The sequence below is a fragment of the Delphinus delphis genome, chromosome 10 (assembly GCF_949987515.2).
Source record: "Delphinus delphis chromosome 10, mDelDel1.2, whole genome shotgun sequence".
NCBI lineage: Eukaryota > Metazoa > Chordata > Mammalia > Artiodactyla > Delphinidae > Delphinus > Delphinus delphis.
Genome location: NC_082692.2, coordinates 91354132 through 91371529, shown reverse-complemented (window position 1 = coordinate 91371529; position 17398 = coordinate 91354132). Strand labels below are relative to the sequence as shown.

The 17398-nt window shown below is 40.5% G+C and overlaps 1 protein-coding gene across 6 annotated transcripts in view; it reads left to right on the top strand.

The window, feature by feature from the left end:
* Positions 1–17398, top strand: part of CRBN (cereblon) — a 959169-nt gene that overhangs the window by 827012 nt on the left and 114759 nt on the right. The gene's annotated exons all lie outside the window — the stretch shown is intronic.

Sequence of the window (17398 nt, the reverse complement as noted above, 5' to 3'; positions counted from 1 at the left end):
CTGCCGATGCAGGGGAAGAGGGTTCGTGCCCCGGTCCGGGAAGATCCCACATGCCGCGGAGCGGCTGGGCCCATGAACCATGGCCACTGAGCCTGCACATCCGGAGCCTGTGCTCTGCAGCCAGAGAGGCCACAACAGTGAGAGGCTCGCGTACGGCAAAAAAAAAAAAAAAAATCCAAGAACTTCGGGACAATTTCAAAATGTATAAGGTACATATAATTGGAATATCAGAAAAGAGAAGGGAGCAAAAGAGATATTTGAATAATGACTGAAAACTTTCCAAAATTAATGACAGACACCAAACCAGAGATCCAAGAAGCTGAGAAAACACCAAATAGGATACATACTTAAAAACTATGCTTACGTATAGCATATTCAAACTGCAGAAATCCAAAGGCAAAGAGAAATCTTGGAAGAAGTCAGAGTAACACAATACCTTAACTGTAGAGGAAAACGGATAGGAATTAAAGCATACTACTTGTTAGAAATCATGCAAGCTAGAGCATGAAGTGAAATATTAAAAGTGGTGGAAAAAAACTGACCTACCAACCTATAATTTTATATCCAGCAAAATTAATCGTTCAGAAATAAAGGTTATAGAGAGACTTTTGCAGACAAACAAAAACAGGGAATTTGTAAGCAGCAGACCTGCCCTGCAAAAAATAGTAAAAAAGTTCTTCAGAGAGAGAGAAGGAAAATAATGTCTTGAAAACTTGAGTATACATAAAGAAAGGAAGAGCTTCAGAAAAGGAATAAGTGAAGGTAAAATAAAACAAAATATTTTTCTTAATTGATCTAAAAGATAACTGTAAAGAAATAAGAGTAATAACATATTCGTAATTATAGCCTGTGGATCAGTGAAATGAATGCCAGCAACATCACATGAGACAGGAGGGATGAATTCGGAATACTCTGTTACAATGTACCTGAATTGCAAAAACGAATATAATGTTACTTAAGGTGAAGTCATATTAGTTTAAACTGTATATTGTATAATGAGTGCAAAGCTTCAGTTTGGGAAGATTGAAAAGTTCTGGAGATAGTGGTGATGCTTAGGTAACAGTGTAAATGTACACGTAAAAATGGTTAAAATTGTAAATGTGTATTATGTATGTTTCACCAAGATTTTTTTTAAGACTATAAAAATGTATATTGTAAATTCTATGGCCACCACTAAAAGTGCTTTTTAAAAAGTTTAATTAATATTCTAAACAAGAAATAAGATGGGGTCATATTAAATGCTCAATTAAATGCAGAGAAGGCAGAAAAAAACAGCAATAGGAGGTAGGGGTAGGTATCAAAGAATACATACAATAAATAAAGAGCTGTTGAAAACATGATAGAAATTATATCAATAACCACTTTAAATATGAATGGTTTAATTATGCCAATTAAAAACAGAGATTGTTACAGTGGATTAAAAACAAACAAAACAAGACCCAACTATATGTTATCTACAAGAAACCCACTTTAACTGTAAAGACTTAGATAAGTTAAAAGTAAAATGATATTCTATACTGATACTAATTTTTAAAAATCTAGAATAGCCATATTATTTCCAAACGAAGCAGATTTTTGAACAAGGAAATTATCAGGGACAAATGGCGCATTACGTAATGATAAAAGAGACAGTTCTCCAAGAAGACATAACAGTCCTTACTGTGTATGCACCTAACAAGAGTGTCAAAATACATGAGGCGAAAACTGATAAAACTGAAAGGAGAAATAGACAAATTTATTATTATAGTGGAGACTTCAACACTCTTCTGTCAGTAATTGATAGATCTAGCAGGCAGAAAATCAGTAAGGATATAGATGACGTGAACAGCAGTATCAATCAATCTAGTGACCTTAGAGAACTAGAGAAAGAAGAGTAATTATTCCTAAAGCAAGCAGAAGAAAAGCAATAATAAAAATTAAAGGTGATATCAATAAAATTGAAAATTGAAATAGAGAAAATCAACCAAAGCAAAAGCTAGTTCTTTGAAAAGACAGTATCTTAAAATTGATCAGGTTATCTCCTGTTACTTACACCCAAAAGTTCTGATTAATCTATATCACAATTATCTCCAACTTCTAAGTGTTCAGCAGTTTTTCTCTTTCCCACCTTTTCCTCTCTACCCTTTGTAGAGGAGTTTTTTCTGATAAGTGGGTTCACACTAAGCCATTAATGAGGTAATAAAAGTAATTGTAGGATTAGTGTGCACTTCCGTTTCAACAGTGCCTGGTATGATGAACGTGCTCAATAAATATCTCAATAGGAACCACTGGAAGTGATGAGATCATCTTTAATGCCAGATACTTTTAAACCGCTGAGTCTAGATTGGGGAAGCTTAATGTGACAGGTGTCCTTCAGTTGGGCCACCTCCTGAGACCAGGTCTCATCCAAAATTAGATTGACGGGCTCACCTTCATGGTTACTATTTGCCCTTTCTCCCTAAGTCCAAGCTGGTGATGACCCTAGTGGTGAGCAAATGGAGAATCTCCTTGCCAACTGGGTCTGTTCAAGTCCAGGGTTCTATGTATGGAAGCAAGAACGGCGTGTTTAGCCTTTAACCACCTTCCACACCCCACAAACAGAAAAGAGTCTGTTAACAGACAAGTCATGGCCTTTGTAGGATAGGACAATTTGTAGTATGAAATTTTAGGAACCAGCTTAGGGATTTTCAGTCTGCGCAAAACAGATGTGTTCCATCGCTAAATTGGAATAATTGCTGGGTTTTTGCAATTTTCAGAAAGTATAACTTAATGGATAAAATTTCCTCAATTTTAAGCTTTTCCTTGGCAAAATTTCCTAGGCTTTCTGCATCTGCTACTGCTCATCTGCTGGTGAGTGCTAGCTGATAACAAATCAAATGAATAAGTAGAAAGCAAAAGTTACGGCAAACAACCAATCACTCTTAATTCAACAGCACGCTTTTTTATGGATATGTGTTTGTGGTTATGATTTTATATTGTGACATACAATACAGTCTCATTTTCTGTGTGGTGTTGTTCCTGGAGTTAAATGTATCAATATTTCATGGTGTTCTGTGAAGAGCATAATAAGCTCCAAGTGTTCAGTCATTATGAACTCTTCTTAAAAGATCAAGAAAGTATTGTTTTTGTAGATCATATGCCAGATATGGAAATCACGTTCTCTAGCATATATAGCCTGGTAGCCCCCCAACCTCAGCTCAGTCAAATAGCCAGAAGAAGGAGGGGCACAGCTGGGCCCCTCATCTTACATTTCCGGGACTCTCCATATGGCAAAACCATGAGGGAATGCTAAGAGGAGGAAGCCCACAGAGGAGGAATGTTCATGTGCGGTGTTCATGAGGCCATATTTACTAGCGAGCAGGTGTCTTAGTCTGCTTGGGCTGCTCTAACAAAATACCGTAGACTTGCTGGCTTAATCAACAGACATTTATTTCTCCCAGTTCTGGAGACAGGAAGGTCTACAGTCAAGGTGCTAGCTGACTCACTTCCTGGTGAGAGCTCTCTTCCTGGCTTGTAGATATCTGTCCTCACATGGCAGAGAGAGCAAGAGAGAATAAGCCCTCTACTGTCTTCTTATAAGGATATTAATCCCATAATAAGGGCCCCACCCTCATCTAACCAAATTATTTCCCACAGGTCCATCTCCAAATACTATCACATTGGGGAGTTAGGGCTTCAACAGATGAATTTGAGAGAACACAATTCAGTCCATAGCAGCAGGATACCTGTGCCTTGCCAGAAATGCAACCATGCTCCACTTTTCTTTTGAATTCCTGTCCCAGTTCTGGGAGGATATTCTTACCACCACCTTTTTAAGTTCCCGCTTCCATATGATAGAGATGAGAAGCTCAAGTCCAAGGACGAGGCCAGATGTTCAGATTCATGTTCCGATTTGTATTCATCAAAAAGGCCTTCCCCAGGACTTCCCCGGCGGCACAGCGGTTAAGAATCCGCCTGCCAATGCAGGGGAACCGGGTTCGAACCCTGGTCCGGGAACATCCCACATGCCATGGAGCAGCTAAGCACATGCACCATAACTACTGAGCCTGTGCTGTAGAACCTGTGAGCCACAACTATCAAAGACCAAGTGCATAGGTCCTGTGCCCCACAACAAGAGAAGCCACCACAATGAGAAGCCCACACATCGCAAGGAAGAGCAGCCTCCACTCGCCGCAACTAGAGAAAGCCCACGTGAAGCGATGAAGACCCAACACAGCCAAAAATAAATAATAAATAAATAAATTTATTTTTTTAAAAAAGGACACCCCTTGGGATTCAGCATTTGCCAAGTAACTACTAAGCTCTTACCTTATTCCCCATTCTGTGAATTACTCTTCCTTGGATGTAAGCTTGTTGCCTGAACAGCCTTGGTGGAAAAGAGGTACCAAGGCAGGACTCAGCTCCCCAGATTCTTAGCAGCAACTGTTTACTTTCTTTCCTACCAGAAGATATTATATAATTATGTATCAAGTCATGGCCTCCAACTTTATTTCAGCCATTTCTATGTTCTGTGCTCTGGTAAATGTTACCAGTGACCTGCTAATTATTCAATCAGTAGACTCCTTAGTCGCCTATATTATTTGAACTTTCTAGGGCATTTAGTATTATGGACTGCTCCCTTTGTTAAACCTTTTCCTCCTCCCTTAAGTTCCAACACAGCCCCGTCCTTAGTATCTTCCCACTTTATGTCTACCTAGCATGGGGTTACTGGATCCTCTTCCTTTGTATTCCCTTTTAAGGCACTGCCCATATCTCCCTTTCTCTTCTCCCTCCACCTGCTCTACCTGTGTGCTCTTATCCAGTCCCATGCATCCATCTGTCACCTATGTACACATGGTTCCAAAACAACATCAGCAGGTCCTGGCCAGTTTCTCCATTTGTCCCTAACTAGATGCCCCACAGGCACCCCAAAGGAGCATATCCCAAGTGGAACCTGTCAACAGTTGACCTAACTTCCCCTGAATTCTTCCTCTTCCTTCATTCTCGAATATGATGATGGGGCTATGAACAAAGATGAAGGAGGAGGAGGAAAGAAGAAGAAAGCAAATAATTATAAACTCTCTCTTCCAGTGCAGTTCCAAGTGCTTTGTGTATGTTCAGTCATTTAATCCTTCCATTAATTCTATGAGGTGTGGGCTATTACTGTCCTGATTTTACAGATTAAGAAATGGAGGCAAAGACATAGTGAGCAACTTGCCCAAAGATACATAGTAGTAATGTCAGTGTCAGGATTCAAACCCAGAAGGACTGGCTTTCAGTGCCACCTTGCACATTACTTTGACTCTAAACATGGCACTGGTACTCATCCACTCACCTGAGAATGAACCTAGATACTCCCTCTTCCTCAGTATCCAGTCAGTCACCAGCAGGGAACTTGCATGCTCAGGAGGGAGGTTCGTGGAGAAGGAAGATAAAGGCCCTTCCATTTTCCTAGAGTTCTGCAACATGGTAAATAGATGAACAGGCATTAAAAAGCACTCATAATTTTGAAAATTCCTCATAGCCCAGTCTGGAATGTCATGTCCCATTTCTGACTATTTTTCAAATACTTATTCTACACAAGCATGACTAATATAAGAAATGACATGAAAATGATGCTTCAGTAGCAGAGTGAAATTCAGAACTTGTGCCTATGTAAGATGAGATGTGTTAGTCTCATTCCAAAGAAGATTTTTCCTTAATGTGGAATCAGAACAAAGGGTGGAGCCTTTGGAGGAATGGGGTGGTCTTTAAATTCCATCACAGGTGAGCCCCGTATGGTAGGATTATAACATAGATAATGTGGCCTTGTTAATAAAATCCTTTTGGTCCATGAATAATGGACCATGGGTAGGAGGAGCCTATCTCAGCTAAACTTTTCTTTGCATGAGGAATATGTGAAGACTGTGTAGTACACTTCACAGTTTTCAAGCGTGAACATTGGGAATACATTACAGTTGTTGATTCTACTACGTAAATGTTACACATGGGACAGGAGTGAGTTTGTCTGAAAGTTAGTCTTTTAGTAGAGACTATTTTGTAAAGTTTTACCCAATATTTGAGGAAGATATGCTAATGTAATGACTATATCTTATAACATGAGCTGTTTTCCTTTCAAGAAATATTTGAGCAAAGGCACTATGCCAGGCACCAAGGTAGCTGCTGAGAACACAGCAGTAATTAGACAGATGTGAACTTTGCCCTCAAAGACCTGGGAGACAGAGTTAAAAATAAACAAACAAAGAAATAAATGGAAGCAGACTAGTCAAATAATTATATCATAAGAATGTTAGGAAGGAAACAAAAAATCGGCCTAATATGAAACATAATTCATAGGATCTCTCTAAAAGCAATCAAGGTAGACCTCTCTGAGGAGGTGACATGCACACTGAATCCTGAAAGTTGAAATATTGGCCCTTGCCCCCCCCCCACCCCAGCCTCAGGCTGGGGATAAAATGCTTGTCTTCTCTTTGCTCTGTCCCCATCCACATTCATTTTCCTGGTTCCATTGATCATACAGAGTGCATTTCCCAGCACTCGGTCATTCCAAAACCTGAGGCCAAGTTCTGTTCACCAAAGTACCTTGCCACTGCTATTGAAGTGATACCACTCAGTTTAAAAACGGGCTAATGATCTGAATAGACATTTCTCCAAAGAAGAGAAAAAAATGGTCACCAAACAGATGAAAGGATGCTCAACCTAATTAGCCATCAGGGAAATGCAAATCAACATCACAGTGAGATACCACTTGACACCCGCTAGGATGGCTATAATCAGAGAGATGTAAATACTAGCAAGGATGTGGAGAAATTGGAAGCCTCACACCCCCCCACTGGTGGGAATGCAAAATGGTGCAGCCAGTTTGGAAACAGTATGGCAGCTTCTCAAGAAGTTAAAAATAGAATTTCCATATGACCCAGCATTTCCATTCCTAGGAACATACATAAGCGAAATGAAAACATATGTCCACACAAACATTGTACAGGAATGTTTGTAGCAGTTTATTCATTAATAGTCCCAAGGTGGTCACGACCCAAATGTCCATCAGCAAATGAGTAAATAAACAAATGTGGTATATCTATACAATAGAATATTATTCTGCCACAAAAAGGAATGAATGCCTGAGTGGATGCGCCTTGAAAATATGATGCTAAGTAAAAGAAGTCAGTCACAAAAGATCACATCTTGTGCAGTTCCATTTACATGAAATTGCAGGATAGGCAAATCCAAAGAGACAGAAAGCAGACGAGTGGGTACCTAGGGTTGAGGAGAGGGGAGAGCTGGAGGATACCTGCTAAAGGGTCTTTTGGGGGTGATTAAAACAGTCTAAAATTGATAGTGGTGAATTGTGCACAACTCTGTAAATAGGCTAAAAACCATTGGATTATACACTTCAACTGTGTGAATTACACAGTATGTGAAATCTATCTTAATAAAGCTATTATTTAAAAAAAAAATAAGTGATAGGAAATGGAGTCTTGAAATGGAGGGCGGGATACAAGTGTAGAAAAGGATTATTTTTCTCCACGACAACTCTTCACCTTTAAAGTCACCTCTTTCTGCCTTTGTCCAAGAGGAAATTGCTGTATACAACCGGGCTGTTATGGCAGTGATAGACGGTGACATCCTAGCTCTAACACTGAAAAACAATCTCCTTCCACACATGGAAAAAATGGGCTCTTGGCTGACTCCACCCTAACATGATTTTTATTCCTCTTGCAAAAAAAAAAAAAAAATGCTAGGAGCAATCATTTTGTATACTCTAGAATCAGAATCTATCATGAGTCGTGCCTAGACATGGGTCACAATACAGTGAGACATAGAAATGTTTCATTGATCCCTTCATTGAAATTGCATTTGTTTAACAACTGTATGAGAACTCTGTGTTGTGAGTGACAGAAACCCAACTCAAACCAGCTGCCTGAAGAAGTGGAGGGAATGAAATGTATTAGTATTTATACCTGGGGAGTCCAAGTGTGGATTTAGTTCTCAGCTGCAGGGATTCGGAGTGTGAATGCTCTCTGATGCTCTCTCTGTGTCGTGTCTCTCTTGTGTCTCTGAGAGCCCTGGCCTATGTGTTCCCAACTTGTGAGCCAAAACCGAGAGCAAGCTGTCTCTCTGACTGATTTAGTCAGGTTTGAACATGGAATCTGATTGGTCTGACTTTGGCCACAGGTCTGTTCTTGAGCGAGTCGCCATTTCCAGAGGGAAGTACACTGACTGGCCCAGGCTGGTCTACACACCCACTCCAGTCCCAGTGTTGGAAGAGGGGCACTGTGATTGACAGTCTCACAAAGACCACCTGTACTGATGAAGGAGCTTCTCAAAAGGAAAGGGGGTTCTGTTACCAGAAGGGAAATGGGAATATACACTGAGCAGGTAAAACCACAGCCCACTGCAGTGCCCATCACGTGCAGAAGGCTTTACTGCCAAGCTGTGGGGCAGAATGAGGCAGAACCACCCTCTGAGAGGGCTGCCCGGCCTGGACTCCAGTACCATCCACATGGGGCTGCCCCCTTGAAGGTGCAGGTGGCACATTCAAAGTGGCAGCCCCAGTCTCCACTATATTTCACGCTGTATCCTCCCTTTCCCTTTTGAAATCATGTATCATCACAGGAGAATGGCAGACGTTTGATGAACTGCAAACACCAATGAGGAACATCATCCATGCCGCCATCTGAGTATAAGTAAGTTAGGTGTCACAACACGCTCTATCACACATTTTATCACACAAGTTAGGTGTCACAACACGCTCTATCACACATTTATTACACAAGTTAGGTGTCACAACACACTCTATCACACATTTTATCACACAAGTTAGGTGTCACAATACACTCCATCACACATTTTATCACACAAGTTAGGTATCACAATACACTCCATCACACATCTTAGATGGCACCATCAAATGAGAGGTTTAGGATTCCAAAAGCACTGGTGATACATCTATACTCGTTGCAAATCGTTGTTTTATGCGGTTTGTCATACCAGCTGCCGTGTTGTATGAACTGCTCCTTTTTATCTTTGACCCAAAGATACTTCAATCAAAGATTCATTCTCCTATAAACAATGACTTGCCACCCTCCAAGACCGGCCAAGACTTGGAAAGTACATGTAAGAATAATTGCTTGAATCAGGTTTCTTTTGGTCCCCAAAATGCTTTGTCAATCTGGTTGAAGAGAGAAGTTCTTTGAAATACCTCTGAGATCCAGATGTGTAGGAAAATGGCAAGTGTTTCTACAAGTCAGACTTCAGTATCTAGATCTTATTAGTTAAATGTAGAGGTGTTCTGTTTTTTGTTTTTTTAATGAACTCAGTGTCTTGATCATTAAATTGTCAAATATAGTACAGTGAGCCCAGCTGGTATCAGGAATGAAGGAAAAGAACCACATTATCGACACATTGTGTGGTAGTAGGAGCCACAGAGGAAATATTTATTGAGATTCAAGTGTGTTTCCACCCTATGCTCACAAAGAGGCCTTATACAAATTAATTTGGGGAAGGAAAGGCCATTCTCTATTGTTCAACTATCTACAGGCCTCAGTGCCTTTGGTAGAAATGAGGAGACTTAGGAACACTAATCTCCATCATGGAGAACGTTTTACTACCATTAGTAACCAGAAGACTGAGACGGAAGTGTAGTTCAAGGAAGCTACAAATGCACGGTGTCAGGGGCTGTTCTGGAAGATATGATGACCTCAAAGACATCCAGGCATGTCATATCCCCAAATGTCATCTAGTTAAGGAAAAATGAGGCACCTAGAAACAACTCACTTCGAGGGAAATGGTGGGCTCGTTGGGGGAGACACCACAATACTTGTGAGGTTGATTCATCAGAGTAGAAAGTGATCCTTCTCCATGTGGACCCTCTAAAATTCCACTTGTAAACGGTCTTAACAAGACTCCAATCCTTAGATTCCTGAGGCAAAGAGAATTGGACTGTTGTTATGTGGAATCTATCTGTAGGTCAGAGCCTTTCCTTTATAAAGCACTGTGGAATTATAAGACACTACCACAGGCAGGGTCTCATTTAATCCTGACTAAAACCCTGCAAACTAGTTTTTATCATCAATTTTGCAGGTAAAACTAAACCTACAGAGATAAAAACCATATACCAACCTAATAGCAAAACCAAGGGTGGCAGCATTATCATGTATTCGAAGTCCTCTGCCCCTTCCACTCTCATATCGACATTTATCTCTGGCTCCAGATTCTTTTTCTTCCTTATCTAGTCACCATTCTTCCTGCCACTTCTCTCTCTTCCCATTGCCTCTTCATGAGTTTGGACCACCGTCCCTACGTATCAGGATTAGAATATTGCCTATGTAGTGACCACCCTGTTTTCATCTTGCTCCCTTCATCTTTCACACAGCAACCAGAATTATCTGTCAAAAACCCAAATCTGATTAAAACCATTATCTTGCCCTTTGGATCAAGTCAAATCTCCTTCAGGATCTAGACCTTGCAGATTTCTCTTACCTCCACCCGTATCCCATCCTCCACTCCAGTCACACTGAGCTACTTTCAGCCAATCCCTACTCACTGTCATCTCCAGGGCTTTGCATGTGTTGTTCCCTGTGCTTGAAATGCTCACCTTCCATCACCCACTTTTCTGCCAACCCCTTTGATCTTCCATGGGCCCTTCCCCTTGGTATCCACTCCTCATTAAGGTGTTGCTTATGTTTTGTCTCAGTTTGGATGTTTCTTTAATTTTCCTCACCACTCCTTTTCTAGTATCCCATTGCATTTAACACTTCTGTGTCACTTATCACATTCTGTTGAACTTGGCTTTTGTATCATAAGTAAATCTTAGTTTCTATAATATATAAACACAAAAATGTTAATGGACATTAGAATACATGCTTTTTTTTGGCTTAAACCACAGTCTCTTGAACCTGACCAGTGCAGATATTCAACAAAGCAGCCTTCCACTTGGGATTCAGGAACCCGGGCTCCTTCCATCTTGTGGCTTTGCCATCTTCCACAGTCATTGCAGAAGAGAAACAAGAGAGTGAAGAAATTAGACCCAGTTCTTTTTTAATTTTTGGACCTAGTTCTTGACTTAGCTTGAAAATGACACACATCACATCATTCCCATTCTATTGTCAAGAAGTCATCATGCGGCTACACCTGGAAGCAAGAAGGATTGTGAAATATCCCTGACAGGGCCACTGCTTCCTAGCAGCAATGCTACTTGTGGAAAAGGAACATATATCTTTGGTTAACTGACTGTCAGTGCCATTCCTTAGTTCTTTGTCTTCCCTGATAGCTTGAAAGTGGGAGTTGTGTCCCTCTGTCTATCCTCTAGACAATATTTGGGAAATTAATATATATGTATATATATTTACGTATATATTTATAATATAGATCAGTAACTTTAATATTTTGTGGGTCACAGACACCACTGAGTATATGCATATAAATAGAGATAAAGCCATGTACATTTTCTCCAGAAAAAAAAGCAAATTCATAAAACTTTACCTATAATTTCATATCTTACATGTCACAAGATAGGTAAACTCATCACCTGTTCTCAGATAGAATGAAGGCGGGCCCAGGAGAAAATCAAGCCTGCTCCTAAAATCTATAGGAGGGTCCTTGGACTCCACGTTAAGAACTATGGTATAGGACGTATAGTGTATGTGAACAGGTTCTTTGCATCCTTGGTTGGTTGGTTCAAACACAGATTTTTATTCCTGGGAAATACCATATAAAGTGGCTATCTTGCCCTCATGATTAGGCACTCTCTCTTCTATGTTCCCACACCATTTTCTATGTCCCTGTATCAGTGCCCAGTGTATTTAGAAGCTGGTCTCCCATCTAAGTTGGTTCACTTCATCTTCATCACCTCAGAGCACCTAACACACAGTAGAGCACACTAAACATATCCTGAACAGTGAACTGGATCCGTTGAGCATTAACCCTCTACACCACATGTTCCAAGGAAAATCAGCTCAAGGTCTACCCTAGAGAGAAAACCCAGCACAGCCCAGGTAGTGACTGAAGGGAGAGTTACATTCCAGAATGACTCATTCCCAGCTAAAGGGGAAGGCAGGATCCATCTGGAAAACAGATGGAATGCTCCCTTTTAGCACACATAAATTAAATCTCATTATCTGCCAAAACAGAAAGTTAACATTGATTTTATGGGGGTTTTTTCTTCCCTCCTTAAAGAAAAAAATCCCTGTGTTTATGAACTAAAACTTCATGACAAATTTTTGTTCCATATTGTGATTATAGCACCTAATTTCCTAATTAAATATGCTAATTGTGAGTTACCTCACAACTACAAAGCACAGCAGTATAATTACGTAATAAAAAGCTTTTATGAAACTTTTGTGGGGAAGAGGGCTGGCTGAGGAGAGAGCTGCTTAGCAAGAACAAGATTGGTGCTACCTAGGGGCCCCTTGTGTCTGAATTGCCCGTGGGTAACAATGACAAGTTGGCTCCTTGCTTGAATTTCTCAAGTTTTAAGTCTGAGAAAACCTCTTTCTGTAATGGAGGGCATGGCTACAAAGCCACTGTGTGGTGGGAAAGGAGAAACCTCTTCATGGAAAAAGGGGTTCTGCTCACTTCCAGGGTGAGACTGGAACAAGCCACAACTTTCTCTGTGGTGCTTCAGTACCATGGGGTTGTTCCCAGTGCCCCCTCCCCCCCACACACACACAACTTCCCCCGTCATCATCTACCCACTAAGAGAGTCTTAATGACTCCAGTTTCCTAATCTTTTATGAAACACATCACAAGCAATAAGAAGATTAGAGGGCGGTGTGGCCAAGATGGCAGAGTAGGAAGACCCTGAGCTCACGCCCTCCCAAGGACACATTAAAATTACAAGAAGCAGATCAGGGGCAAGTGGACAACTAGTAGAATGGACCTACATAATAAAGAACTGGGAAAAAAAGGAATAAGAATAGTGGAAGAAAAGCCCTTGAACTTAGGCTTAAGAGTGTTTGGTGATTTGGTATAAGTATAGGGAGGATGTTGGGGAAGTGTTGCTGATCAGTATGAGTGGGGTTCCTTTAATGTTTTTCAGGAGGCACAAGTAAGGATTGGGGTTTCTTTTAAATACCCTACAGTGCCAAAACTGTGCTTCTTAGAATGCAACTTTGTGTAAATACTGGAACATGTGAGGCCCACAGATATATTTAGGCTACACGTTATCATCTTACCCATATTCATTCCCAAAAAGCAAATATCTTGTATTTATTTCTCTGCTGTTTTTCTCCCCTACATAACTTACTCACCTTCAGCATATATATGTGTGTGTGTGTATATATATATATATATATATGGATGTATAAATTCTAGCTGCCTTTTTCTCTCTTTCATTGGTTGTCGTTTTTAAAATTTTTTATTTGCATACAATTTTATGGGTTACTTTCCATTTACAGTTACTACGAAATATTGGCTGTATTCTCCATGTTGTAGCATACGCCTTTGAGCCTGTCTTATACCCAATAGTTTCTACCTCTACTCCCCCAACCCTACACTGCCCCCTACCCCCAAAGGTAACCACTAACTTGTCCTCTAAATATGCAACAAACTAGTGAATATAATAACAAAAATGAAGCAGATTCACAGATATAGCTGCTTTTTAAAATAAATCATCATTATTATCACAATTATTACATCCACAAATATTTCCCAGTCCTGTAAGACCTCATATTCAAGCATCCCTTCCTTTTCTCTTGGCTCTTTCGGGTTTTTGGCTGGTTATTAATCCTCAGTTCACTGCCATCAAATCTATCAAGTGGGCCTTAATTTTTCTAATCAGCAGTCCAAAGTTTGAGGCAGGTAAACACTTAAGCTGAAGCATTCAGAAGAAATTGATAGAGAAAAGCTGAGGCTATGTCATATCAACTGACTGAGCTGCAGCCACTGTAAGGTCCCATAATTATGTTCCTGTTACACCCTACAAGATGCTACGTAATCCTCTCATCAAACTGTGCATTTGAAATATTATCCATGAGCAAAATTATCAGGTTAGATTGATTTTCCCATCCCATGTTACTTACATAATTGAAGCTATAGTCCAGCAGCCATAAATCAAGTCACATCATGTTGAAGTGGCTGAGTTCCTGGTCGGGTGTGGGAGAGACACTTTGATAGCACCCTGTCAAGATTTCGTTCCTGGTTCCTTTCTCCTGTGAGGTGAGAGACCAGCTAAGCCTCACGTTTCCCAAGCTGACTGGTGTGATAGCATAGTCTCATTTATTTACTGAGGGAACTCATAGGCACTAAAATTTATTTTTCCAGAGTGGAATACAGCAAAAATTTCCTGAACCCTCACATAACCAGTGGCATCCAGGGTAATACAGGGAGACCAAAAAGCCACCAACAGCCACCCAGGGCATATTTGGTGGCACAAGCTGACCAGAAACAATTTCTCCAGAGAAAACAGATAGGCTTATATCTAGAATATTCCACTACATATGTCAGAAAGAAAGATTTTGAAGTGAAAGTTATACATTATAAAGGAAAGTGTATACTCAGGAGAGCACATTACTTAGTTCATAGTAGGAGATCCATAACGATTGGTTAAATAAATATTTTTAAGTTAAAAGATGTTGATGGTTTAATTTTTCTTCAAACTTCGTGCTTATTTTGATAAATTCCATACACAATTCCATAAGTTTCATGAAAGGGGAGAAATGGGTTTTTTTAGATGCCATAATGTAGAAAATTCTCCTGGGTTTTGGTTCTTAAATTCATTTTTCAAAACTTTTTATTTTGAGATAATTTTAGACTTAGAAAAAAGTTGCAAAAATAATGCAGAGTTCCCACATTCTCAGCTTCCCCTTCTGTTAACCCCTTACATAACTGTAAAACACTGATCAAATCTAAGAAAGGAAACTTCTACACTGCTATTAATTAAACTGTGGAATTTATTTGGGTCTCACTAGTTTTCTACAATTGACCTTTTTCTGTTCCAGGATTCAGTTAGGATCCCAAATCGCATTTAGTTGGCACGTTTCCTTAGTCTCCTTTTATCTGTGACAACTTCTTTTTCTTTCCTTGTCTTCATGACCTTGTCACTTTTGAACAGTACTGACAGTTGTTTTAGAGAAAGTCCCTCAATTTGTATTTGTCTGATGTTTCTTCACTATTAAATTGGGGGTGTGCATTCTTGGAAGGAATACCACACAGGCGATGTGCTTCTTTCTGTATCAAATCAGGGGGTACGTGATCATCGATAGGTATTATGGGTGATGTTAACTTGGTCACTTGGCTAAGACAGTTTGCCAGATTTCTTAAATATAAAGTTACTTTTTTCCCTTTGCTATTGCTAAATACTTAGAGGAGATCGTTTGAAACTATGCAAATACTCTCTTCCTGCTTAAACTTTCACCCATGAATGTTAGCATCCATCAGGGTATCTTCCCAGAAGCAGCTGTTACTCTGGTGTGCCAAGGATGATTTTCTATTTCATTCCGCTTACATTTATTAATTGGAATTCTTCCGTACAGAAGAGTCATCGTTTCTCCCTGTTTTATTTGTTCATGCATCTATATCAGGGTGGGCTCATGGATATTTATTTTGTACTTTGGGTTATAATCTAAAACTGTCATTTATTTGACGCTCACGTTGGTCCAACTTTAGCCATTCAGAGCTCTTTCAGTATGTACCGTTTCGATATGCCCCATCCTTCTTGTTTTTTGTTTTTTGAGCCCTTCCTCACTATCTGGCACTCCAAGATGCTCCAGATTCATCTTCTATTTTCCCTGCCCCAGTCCTGGAATCAACCAGTTCGCCAAAGAGCCCTTAGTTGCTTTTATTGGAGAATGGTGTTTAAAATGGTGATATTGAAGGGCCACAAATTCATCGTTTTTAACATTTATTTGCCAGGTCAGTGCTTCAGGAAGTCTCTGTTATGGACTGAATGTGTCCCCCCAAATTCATATGTTGAAATACTAACTCCCAGCGTGATGGTCTTAGGAGGTGGGGCCTCCGGATGGTGCTGCAGTCTGAAAGTTTGTGTCTTCGCCAGGATTCATATGTTGAAATCCTAATGCCATCGTGATGGCATTAGGAGGTAGGGTTTTTGAGAGGTATTTAGCAGATGAGGGTGGATCCTCATGAATGGGGATAGTGCTCTTATAAAGGAGACCCCAGAGAGCTCCCTCATCCCTTCTGCCAGGTGAGGACACAATGAAAAGGCTGTGAACCAGGGATAGGACCCTCACCTGACACCAAATCTGCCAGCACCATGATTTTGGAATTCCCAGGCACCCAAACTGTGAGAAATAAATGTTTTTTGTTTAAGCCACCTAATCCATGGTGTTTTTGTTATAGCAGCCCAAACAGACTAAAACAGTCTCCCATCCCATCCACCCCCATTCCCCCCACAAAACATAAAACACAAACCCTCAGCCCTAAATATATCTAACACATTGACACATAATCGTGTTGACCAAGAGTAATATTTTTTTTAAATTCACAATCATGGCATGGGCAACAACCAGTCACATTGAATACTAGCCTAAACCCTGGGGCAGGGTCCTGGACTTGCCCCCTGTGACAGGTATTTACAACCCTTTATTTCTAGGTCTTGAGGAGATACTGGGAAAGTGGAAAGTGTAAGGGGGACCCATAGGAGGAGCCACAGCAGCTTAGGGCCAAGGGACAGGCATGCAGGGGACTCAGCAGCAACAGTTTCCCACTGGTAGGATTGCTTCTGTAGTTTAAGTATTGGTAGAGCCATCGTGATACCATGATTTATAATGAGAAATATATATTTGGTCTTCATCCCCATTTCTGGCACAGAGCTCCTAAAACCATTGGAATTTCATAAGTTTGGAAGTGATAAAGATGTCTCTTCTTAGGTAATGAGTTGAGTTTTGGAACGCACCTGAGGAGGGGGGCTGGTTGGCAGGGGACCCAACCATGTGATTAGAATGTTCGAGCTTTCAGTCCCACCCTCCCAACCTCCTACCCCCGGGAAGGGGAAAAGGGCTGGTGATTGAATCAATCGCCAACAGCCAATTAGTTAATCAATCATGCATATGTAATGAAGCCTCCATAAAAACCCAAAAGGACAGGGTTCAGAGAGCTTCCAGGTTGGAGATTCTAGAGGGCATGAAAGCTCCACGCCCTTTCCCCCTACCCAGCCCTATGCATTTCTTCCATTTGGCTGTTTCTGAGTTATACCTTTTTACAATAAACTAGTAATCTAGTAAGCAAAATGTTTCTCTGAGTTCTGTGAGTCACTCTAGCAAATGAATAAAATTCAGGGAGGGGGGCATTGGAACTTCAAATCTATACGCAGTTGGTGAGAAGCACAGGTGACAACCTGAACTTGTGATTAGCATCTGAAGTGGGGAAAGGCAGTCTTGTAGGACTGAGCCCTTAACCTGTGGGATCTGATGCTGTCTCCAGGTAGTACATAGTGTCAGAATTGAGTGGAATTCGATAGGTATTATGGGTGGAATTGAGT